Consider the following 11,476-nt stretch of genomic DNA (forward strand, 5'->3'; position numbering starts at 1 on the left):
ACCTAACATACAAACATGGCGGCGGCAAAACGTATACGAAGACACAAAACACGAAGAATCTTTATCTTCGTCTTCGTTTACTAATCTCTCTGGTCCCTTACCCATCTAGCCTACCTTATCTACGCAGCATCGCAGGGGTTAATGGAAGCGGAAATCCATAGGTTCGCTGTCAGGAGTTAAAGGTCTGTGCGAGCGACTCTATTGGTCTCCCGCAGGGGCCTCCTCTGGTCTCCCTGCTCCAAGAGTTAAAGGTCCGTACAAGTGACTCTATTGGCCGTTTGTACGGCCCTTTAACTCTTGAAGCGGGGAGACCAGTGGTCTCCCCCGGTCAAGTTGCGGCTCCAGGATTTTAAAAGTCTGTACGAGGGACTCTATTGGTCGCCAGCATGGGGCTCACCTGTCATCAACCAATGTACTACTGGTGCACTTCATTGGTTGATGGCGGAGGAGGCCTCTGCAGGCGACCAGTAGAGTTGCTTGTACGGACATTTAAAATCCTGGCGCCAAAGCTGCTGCGTAGTACCGCGTTAACCCCATATTAACCCCTTCTACAAAAAACGAAGACAAAAACAAACACGAAGAATGTACATGAACCAAATGCCCGAACCAAACACAGGAACGGGCGATTATTTGTGGAATACAAAGATTTTTTCCCCCATGAAGACAAAGACAAAGACGAACATGAAGAGTTGGCTGGCGCCCAAGTCTAGTTTATACATATCTGTGTGTTCATTCATACAGTATTACATGGTCCATTTTACGTTAAAATATGTTTATTTGATTGGTTAGTATAGATGAGAAAACTACAAATAAAAATGTGTTTAATTTCTCTATGTTGATATGCACTTTCTATAAGCTAGGACAATGTTATGCAAAAAATAAGACATTAGCAAAAAAAAAGAAAAAAAACTTTGCAAAAAAAAAGAAGGCGTGCAACTTTAGGGCAACCAGACAAAAGTCAGAATTTTTAAAATTGCGATAGTTTCTGAGAACTTTAACTTATTTTTTAAACTTTGCTTTTGTGACCCCAAATAAAAAATTGAAAATTGACAAGAACCATACCTTTTTCTCCTTCTCTACCAGTATGTCCTAAGGGCTTACTGACAATGGTATTGTTAATTTTTCTCTGCCTTCCTATTCCGTTAGCGCTATGTTTTCCGGCACCGGAAGTTGTATACGCGTATTGCGTAGATGTCCCCCGCCGGCCCCGCAAGACACCCGGGAGTCTCCTCTGGTAAGTCTTGGGGGCAGAGGTAAAACGCATCGTGCGGACGTTCATCGGCTGCCGCGATGCGCGTAAACAACCTCCGCTGCCGGCACGTCTGCACAATGCGCTTTAACAATCTCCCTTGCCGGGACTCCCCCCGTGGAAAGTGCCGGCAGGGGAGGCTGTCTCAGCATATCAGAGAGTAGGATGCAGGTCCCCTGCACCGCTGCGGGGGATCTGTATCCTAACCCTGCTGCCTGCCCGGCGCCCGGAACTGCATGTCCCGGGCGTCGGGCGCTAGACCCCGAATATAGGCCGCACCCCCACTTTAAAGACTTAAAGTGGGGGAAAAAAGTGCGGCCTATATTCGAGCCAATACGGTACATCTAGAAGGAGCAGAAAAAAAGAAAGTTGGTTTAGCCAAACTGTTCCATTGAGACAAATGGTAAAAACGAAACCTTTATTGAATAACTAAAGTATACTGACTGCAGGCTTTCGAGACGATCTAGGTCTCTTCTTTAGGCATATTATACATTTAAAACAGAAATTGCTCATAGATGTATGCAGTAAGAAACAGACGGTCATAGCAAGATACAAATATCATAAATTGAGATTATTTTTCTGTAGTGTTAAAAAGAAATGCAAATATATGTCTGTTAGATATATTCTTTATCACGATTTAGGTCTGAATTAAGTGGGTAACATATTAGCATGAGTTTGTATTCCCATATTTTCCTTTCTCCCTGTGTCCGGAATTTCCACATTAATATGGAGACCCTCAGATATTTCATACTCTGTCTATTCCTGGTCACATTATGTCTTTGTGAACCTGGCCTGTTTCACCGATTTATAGTCCAGAATTGGGGCAAAGAACACATTATGACCGCTAAGGAATGCCAGGAGAACACGACCTATACATTACATAGTGCTTACTGTAAAGTTAGGTAGATGAGGGATATTGGTCTGGGCTTTTTTTAGGGTTTGGTCCCCTTAGTTCCAGTAAAGGGTAATGTTAATGCTACAGGATACAAAGACATTTTAGGCAATTGTATGCTTTCAAATTTGTGGCACCAGTTTTGGAAAGGCCCTTTCCTCTCGGCCAAATATCTTGGAGAACTAACAACAGTTCTTTGGCAGTTGCTTCTCTCTCTTGGAAAGAACATCTAGAACCCCGATCTGCCTTAGAATAAAGTGTCTTCATTTTGCCATCTTTATTATTAGGTGATGGAACTACGGTAAATTAGCATTTAGCATTAATTTAGCATTAGCAGTTAGCATTCATTTATTTAGTGTAGTTAGCATTAATTAATGCATTAATTAATTTGCATACTAATTGAGTAAGCCCTCCAAGGTCAGTTATCCAGATGTAAAGCTTTGGGAAGTTCACGTGAGTTGATACTTTATGTAACATGGGACCAGCAATGTATATGTTTGTAAAGAGTATAAGATACCCCTGATGTGTGTTGGAGGGGTCGTCAGGCAGCCAGAACAGCACAGCATATTTGGTAAGACTTCTCCCTCATTATCCCATACTGGACCAAAATTCATGGCACATTTCGGAAATTTACGGGTCGCCCGCCACCATTCCTTGGCGACTGAGTGGTAAATCTTCAAGCTGGACAAAATTGTTAAGTGGTGTTCCTCGGGGTTCTGTTCTGGGACCAATTTTATTCAACATATTTATAAATTACCTTGCAATAGGCGTTGAAAGTCATGTTTCTGTGTTTGCAGATGACACTAAACTCTGTAAAGTAATACAATGTGAGCAAGATATTACTTTGCTGCAGAGGGATTTAGATAGACTGGGGGACTGGGCACACAAATGGCAGATGAAATTTAATGTAGATAAATGTAAAGTTATGCACTTCGGGGTAAGGAATGCACAAGCAACCTACACCCTAAATGGTAGTGAATTAGGGGTAACTACAAATGAGAAGGATTTGGGAATTGTTATAGACAAAAAACTAGGAAACAATGTGCAATGTCAGTCAGCAGTTGCTAAGGCCAGTAAGGTATTGTCGTGTATAAAAAGGGGCATCAATTCGCGGGATAAAAATATATTTTTGCTTCTTTACAAATCAATGCTAAGACCACACCTTGAATATGCTGTGCAATTTTGGGCACCTATTTCAAAGAAGGATATTCTAGCACCGGAAAAGGTGCAGAGGCGGGCTACAAAATTAATAAAAGGAATGGAGCGCTATAGTTATGAAGAAAGGTTAACAAATTTAAATCTGTTTAGTTTAGAAAAACATCACCTCAGAGGGCATATGATAACATTATATAAATATATTCGGGGCCAATACAAACCATTGTGTGGAAATCTGTTCATAAACAGGACTTTGCACAGGACACGTGGTCACGCGTTTATACTGGAAGAAAGGAGATTTAGTCTAAAGCAGAGGAATGTAGCCAGAGGAGCAGCGCAGCTTAGCGGAACAGGCCTTGACAGAGCTAGGAGGAGGGCTTTAGGGTTTAAATGGTTAGGGATTGGTGTTAGTTTTTAGTAGGTGGGGTTTTGGTGTCGGTATAAATGGGCGGACATTTTTGATCCTGTCACATTTAATTTAAGCCACTTACCTGTTTTTGTCCCACCCTCCCTCCCTGTTTTTCATTTTTTCTTTTTGCCTCGCTTGGTCACAGCGGTGTGGCTGGATTGGTTGGGTGGGGGGTAGAATGGGGATGTTTTGGTTGGTTATGGTTGTCTGGTTGGTATGGTTGGTTTGTTTGGTAGGTTTCGAGCTGGTCTGTGGCTCAGAACCTGGGGTGGTAGGGGTATCTCGGTATGCCCCTACTGTTGGTTTGGTGTTAGTGTGCACCTCACTGGTATGGTGAGGTTTATGTGTTTACTGTATAATTTACTTGGGGGTCATTGTCTATGTGTTGACATGTGGGGAATGTGTGAAGGTTTTATTGTGTGTTATCTGTTGTGGACAATGACTTATTGTTTGGTATGTTGTATATATGTTTATATCATATAAATGTGTTAATATATATTTATTTTGTTATGGTTTATAATAAAGCTGTGGACAATTATTTTCCGTCATATCTGTGTGGTCTCCGTTATTGGGTTCACGGCGGGGTAAAATGTTTTCGGTGTTCCTTCACAAGCCCTTGACTGTTGTAGCTTCGATTCTCCGGGCTAGGCTTAACTCCCCATTAAAAACCCCCCCAATAATGACACCGCACACCATAAATATGGATGAGAAAAGGCCACAGCCAATTTTATTTATTAGAATCATTGTCATGCCAAAACCTGAAACAATAAACATAGGTGCGTTAACAAGGACAATGACTCAAAACACCAACATGTAAATATATACAATAAAACACCCAAGCTTGCCAAGCAATCCAGGTACCATAACCAAATGCCACTTAAGGAAGGGACATACCGAGATGCCCCCACCCTGACCTGAGGTTCCAGCACTGACAGCCAAGAACCTCCCACCAGATGTTACCAACCATTCACTTACCACCACATTAACCCCCTGGATACCTGGCAAGCTGCCGCCCCACAGACTGTGACAAACGACACAAACCTTCAAACAAAACAAAAAGGGAGGGAGGGTGGGACACGCAACCAGGTAAGCTAACCCCAAAAAATGGTTCCTGAGCCCGGGAAAGCAGCCACTTATATAATCTACCCCCAACTCCACCCCCGAAATTCCCGCCAAAAAGCCTACCCCTCCTCCGCACAACAGTCAAAGCCCACTATAGCCCATGCTGGCCCCCCCGTGGGCATCAATCTCGACGATGCGCTTCTCAAGGGTTTTTTACAGTAAGGACAATAAGGATGTGGAATTCTCTGCCTGCAGAGGTCGTTTTATCGGAGTCTGTACAGACGTTTAAACTGCAACTGGATGGATACTTGGAAAAACATAATATTCGGGGATATAATCTTTAATTATGGGGAAACAGCTTATTGATCCAAGGAGAAATCTGACTGCCGTTTTGGGGTCAAGAAGAAATTTTTTCCCTGGTTTGGAAAGAGACAAACTGGGGTTTTTGCCTTCTTTTGGATCAACAGCAACAAATTAACAGATATAGGAAAGATATAGGAACTTGATGGACGCATGTATTTTTTCAGCCTATATAACTATGTAACTATGTATTTATTTCTCATCTTCCTCATAATGAATGTCCTCTGATCTGAGAGCCAGGGCATTACAGGGCATCTCAATCTGTTTTAGAAGGTGACAAAGTGAGCAGAAGAGAACCTTCAGAGGTATGTGCTCAGCTGCATAATATGATTGCGCCAGTTATAATGCGGATATCGGATCTTCCTAACCCCCATGGAGCAGAATCCTACTGGGAAACCCGATCTCCCAATAGGTTTATCTGCCCCTGGTATTGCACCATTGGGTCTACCACCCCATTAAGACCTGCTGTCTATATCTAGGCCTAATTGGCATTGGTCATAAATTAACATGAGGTAATCCTAAATATTATTATCTTTTATTTATATAGCGCAGCGAAGGGGTCTAACAAGACTAGAATTGGCAGACTAAGACAAACCGATACATTAGGTGAAATATGTGTTAAGGCTGAATATAAGACAAGCAACAGGGGTTTTTTTTCTGAAAAAAGCCTTACATATGAGCAAGCAAATGTATCTGCATTACTAAAGTCTAGGTATTTCAGTCTAAAATAGTAGGAGATAATTAAGTTACCCATTCCTAATTTCCACAACACAGCCTAGTGGGTTGAAGAAGTGAGGATGTGGTCTTTTAAAAATATCAATGATATAAGCCCAAGAACTACCACAATATAAGCTATGTTGTTCCTGGCAAAGTGTTGGGAAACTGTGGGCTTTTTATTTGTATACAATTAGTTTATATGAATATTATTTTATAACCTTACTGCCTCCTCCAAAAGAGCATTTGATGAAATACGAAATGACCCCATTTTAAATGGCACCAACCGCTATGGTTATAGTTTCAACCCAACAATTTAATTTTGCGTTATCACCCAACCTTAGTGAGCTTCTTGTACAGGAAGAGCTTGGCTGGCCCTGTATAATATGTAGTAAAATCAGAGATATTTATGCAGAGTATACTCAGTTAATTCAAAACTACAGGACTAGCTCAGTGGCATTTACCAGAAGTGGTATGTCATTTAAAACTGCTTTATTTCTTTAGTCATTTTCAGAGCAAAAGACTTTATAAGGGTATTTGCCCATAATACAATGACCATCAACCCTTTTCTTATCCTCAGTCCCAAACAAGATGTTTCACAACTTGCAACCTGAGACTCTATAAAGCTGAGATGACAATCTTTATAAAGAATAAACAGAATGTCAACTCATTTCTTGGAGACTGAAGATGAAAGAGGCCGTTTTGCTGCTCTGGTTCTGGGGTGGTTAGAGGAGACAAACAAGGGCTGAGTCATTAGATGAAAACCGGCAATGCCATACTAATAGCTATGCGTGATAATGACCCTGGCACCATAGAAAGGACATTTAAATCTTGGAAACAAAGCTTCCAGAGAGCATCCGTCACAGAAACTAAATCAATTGAAGGACAGAAAATTTTACTTCTGGAATCTCATAATAACATGAGACTCATCAACCTCAATGATTCTATTCATAATGTATAACTGGTAATAGAACAAGGTGTGCTCAACATATCGAAAAACCCGCAGAAGTGACACAGAATGTTTCTCTCTTTTTCCTAAATTTATGGAAATATAACTCCTAAGTTGTAAGCACTTTCAATCACAACATTGGAAATGTGCGTGGAATCACAATCATAGTGTTTTCCTATGATTTGGCTGGATCCCCCCTTCGGTACTTGAGAATTCTTTGTTAGACATGGGTCTGAGGGCACGTAAAAGTCTGGACTCAAAGATTCTCACTCCAGTCTTTTCTATCTCTGTTGGAAGGGAGGTAGGACAGGTGAGAATATTGATTCCATCTAGCTGGAGGAGCTCATCATAAACACCCTGGCTATGCCTTTCCTAGAGGCAGATATTATATAAGAGCTTACAATTATTAAACCCTGAAAAGAAAATGTTAAATATCAACGATAACCAAAGTGATCAATTCAGTGATGGATTCAATTATGGTTTTATTTCAGATGGAATTACACATACCAACCGGGAGCACCTTGCTTATAGGGGCAGATAGAGGAGCGGCTAGGTGATAAGAAAAGTCCGGTTACTTTTAAACTAAAAAGCTCCAAGACATTTACACCAATTGACACACCAAAAGTACACGCTATAGATAATTTCGATATAAGAATCTAGTTATATTAAATCATGTGAAGGCAGAAGATCCCCTTTAATGTCACCATGCTCATAAGATATAAGAAAATGGAGCTTCCCCTTAGAATTAACAGTAAAATTATGAGTTATATGAGGATTAGCATATTACATTTTAGCTAATGAAGCAATTCCATGAACTGTGTGTTATAATACATATTTGTCAGTGAGTTCATAGGTCCTCAACAAAACCTGTAATTAAATAGTTATGGGACCTGCGCTCGCTGCTAAGGCCAAAAATCACAATTATGGTCACCGACGCATGGAATAATTATTTAAAATTAATCATATTCCAGGGATCTGCCAGTTACAACAACAACAACCAGCACACCACGAATAACTGTTTAATTGAAGACTTGTTACCAATATACAATAAGCTGTGTTCTTGTTCCAAATACCATAACATTTATATCTCTAGTATATTACACTTGGCATAGAACAATACATTTGTACATTTTGTTACACAAGCCACTCACACATAGACACAAACAGAGACAATGTTGGGTAATTTTGATTAACAGGTTCCCATTGTCGCAGTCCTAACCAATAAAGCTTGTGGAGATTTATTTAAGAAGTGCCCAGGAGAATGTTTTTTTTTCCTCCCACAATCTAAACAGAATTACCTGCTCTGCAATCAGGGCTGACCCTAAGATGGTTAGTTCCTTGGAAGGAACAAGAACGTATAGGACTTGTGCCTCACCCCACTAAACCAAAATTCAAGTATTACTAGTTATAAAATATTATGTTCATTAGAAGTGCACACTTTACTTAAAAGCCATTACACAAAACAACATGTTTATTGTTCTTTATTTTTGATAACAGGTTATAACTGAGGATACTGTTTCCATATCCGCTATCTAAATGATCTATGTTTCTGTATCTTTCAGATTGTCAGTTATATGATCTATGTCTTTGTGAGCCGGCTTACATTTAAAGAACAGCCCCGGAGGGAAAGAATTGGACAGAGGGGCCCCATGAATGTAGTGCGGACGAGGTACCAATGGTCAAGCCGGTTTAAGGGGTTAAGGCATGACTAAGCGGAAATTTTAGCACGGAAGGAGTTAAGTTTGGAGGCACGTGCAGGGGCCAGAGGGGAGGGGGTAATTACCCTCCCTGGGGGATATATAAGGAAGGGTCGTGGCCTATAGGGGCAATTATTTTCAAAGAGATTTTTCCCGCCCATCCCTCCCCTAATTTTTGGCTCTGCACAGGTACTCTGGTTTGGTTAAGCTGGTACGGTGCAGGAGTTAACCATCTAGGTATGGTTACTTGTGGTGCACAGAGGTGTAAGTGCAGGACACTCCAGGGGCATGCGCCTCTGTGAATCGTAAGGTCATGTGACTGCCGCGCTAGGGGACGCCGGCAGTTCCAGCAGAGATACAGGTGGCCACGCCCATACCAGCAGGCTATTAATTTGGTTATTAATGGTTACAATTGGTTATGTTGTCTTTCGTTTTGACAATAATTATTGATATATGTTGTGTCAAATTGGTTGTGTTTATAATATTTGACACTTTATGACATATTAATAAAGGTTGAGTGTCGCGGTGCTGAGGTGTTTAAGTCCGCACCGCGGACAAATAATTCCATTCTGACGTTAATAAAATTTTGAAATAAAGAAGTGTCTCTTGTTTTATTTGTGAAAGAGGTACCGAAACTGGACGCTACTTCATTCAAGAGAACTGGCTATGTTTCCTTGATGCAAATGACTGCTAGTTAAAAAAGGCTCATTTATATTGTTGACACAATTTTTTAAATATTTACATTTTCATCTATTTATTTTGACTTAGGACTGCAGAACATTGTGATGATAGAGGTACCCACTAAACATTTTGGAGCTTGTAGAAAAGAGGGACATCAGGAGAAGACAGATAGATTTGGGTCCAGTCAAGGACTGCCAACTAAACATGGACACTTGGCAGGCATGCCTATGTGTTAATAAGTGGTTGTGTAAAAATGCCCTTGATGTGGGGATTTTGTAGATCTTTCATAATATCAGATGCTCATAAAGATGAGAGATCTTTCTAAAACGTAAGGCTTTTAGATCAACAAAACAAATACAACCTCTTAAAATCACAATGTATGTTTGATATAAAAGTTAATTACAGAAAACTATGAAGTCCATAGAAAGATAAAAATAAATTCCTTCAGCTGCATGATTGTTCTTTCAATATTAATCTTTGATGTCAACATCTACTTTATCTTGTTCACCAGACACAACTACTAAGCAATAAGATGTATGATATCACCAATGCTATTTTATGTATGAATGCTATAGATTTATTTTCACAGTGGGTGCATGTTATGTGACCGTGCCGTTGTAGGGTGGCTGCATCAACCGGGCTCCATATGAGGTAAAAGTGAGGGGGTGAGAGAGAGCTGGGAAGAGTGTGTGTTTATATACTGTGTGTATGTATGTATGTATTTATGTGTAAGTGTATGGTGTTAGAGTGAGTGTGTTACTGTATGGGAGTGTGTGTTAGTGTTTGGTGTGTATGTGTTAATGTTTGTTGTTAGAACGTTCATGTGTTAGTGCAGGGTGTTAGTGTGTTTGTGTGAGCATATGGTGTTAGCATGTGTGAGTATATGCTTTTGGCATGTGTGCATGTATGGTGTTAGCATGAGCGGATGAGTTAGCATATGGGGTTTGGGTGTTCGTGTATGTAAGACAGAGAGAGAGAAAAAAAGGACAGAGAAAGAGGGAGAAAGAGAAAGAAGGAGTTAGAGAGAGTGCATGGGTTTTAATGATGGGCATATACACTAGTAATGTAATGGTTATAGAATGCAAGTTTTTACCTTTATTGAAACTGGATAAAAACCAAGGCTATAGCCATTGAAGATATTTTTTTTGTTAATGTGGTCTTTAATTTCATTTTTTACCAAGAAAAGCCACCTAACAGCCCTCTAAACTGTGATCAAAGGTATCTCAATAATCCTAAAGGGACAATGAAAAATCCAGTAAAATAAGTATTTGGCCTTGTGATGTTGCAAGTTATGTGTAAACTGAAGGTGAAGCCATAAGATTAATGAGGACAGAATACTGAGACAATACACAACATTGTGAGAGACGACGAAAGTGCATGAAGACAATTAGTTGACCATGTTAAATTGCCATAAATTTCTTAAACAATACTATAAACATTTAATGACGTTATTTCAATTGATCTAGGCTGTACGCTCTCATTTTTAATTAAACAAATTCGCTCTGTGTCCACCTTTCTTTGCCTCATCAGTCATTGTTTCTTCATTTTGTGGTTTACTCCTGAAAGGAACATTAACAAGGTATTTTACAAGAACATTTTGCCCTCATTCATAGAGGTGTCTTGGGAATTGGCTGCCAAACCAAATACCTGTTTACCGTAGATTCTGCATAGGATTTACAGGAAGATATCCATTTAGGTCATATTGTATGCTGTCTTCAACACCTTCTGACTCAGAGCATCCATATATTTTAAGAAAATCAGTAGGTATGACATGGTTTGTTAACTCCACTTGTTTTTGAGGAACAGTCATTCTACTCACTTCCAGTTTGTATAACGTTACCTCCCCTAGCTTAGTTTACATTTTTGAACTGGAGTTTTATTGCCTTTAGTGTTTAGCACCTTATTTGTAATATTAGGTCATATGTATAGAAATCTATTTTCAAGGCTGGAAGAATGTTATGGCAGTTAGGGGCTAACAGTTGCTTGTACGTACTGGTGTACTGGAACCAATGCTGGATTGCCCAGCTATAGCAACTGGAGGCCACAACTTCAAATCATGAAACCTTATTGTAGGACTCCATTCTGAGCTTTCATAAGTTCCTCAATGTAGTAAATGTTTAATAAAACTGTATACCTACAGTAACTGGGTCATCAATCATTTGGTTGATGCCAGAGGAGACCCCTGGTCTTCACGCTCCAAGAGTTAAAAGTCTGTATGAACGATCAATAAAGTCGCTTGTACGGACCTTTAACTGTTGGAGCAGGGAGACCAGTGGTCTCTGCCGGCCAAGTTGCTAGACCAGGATTT

The sequence above is a fragment of the Sceloporus occidentalis genome, unplaced genomic scaffold (assembly GCF_023333645.1).
Source record: "Sceloporus occidentalis isolate IW3139 unplaced genomic scaffold, rSceOcc1.0.p SCAF_259, whole genome shotgun sequence".
Lineage (NCBI taxonomy): Eukaryota > Metazoa > Chordata > Lepidosauria > Squamata > Phrynosomatidae > Sceloporus > Sceloporus occidentalis.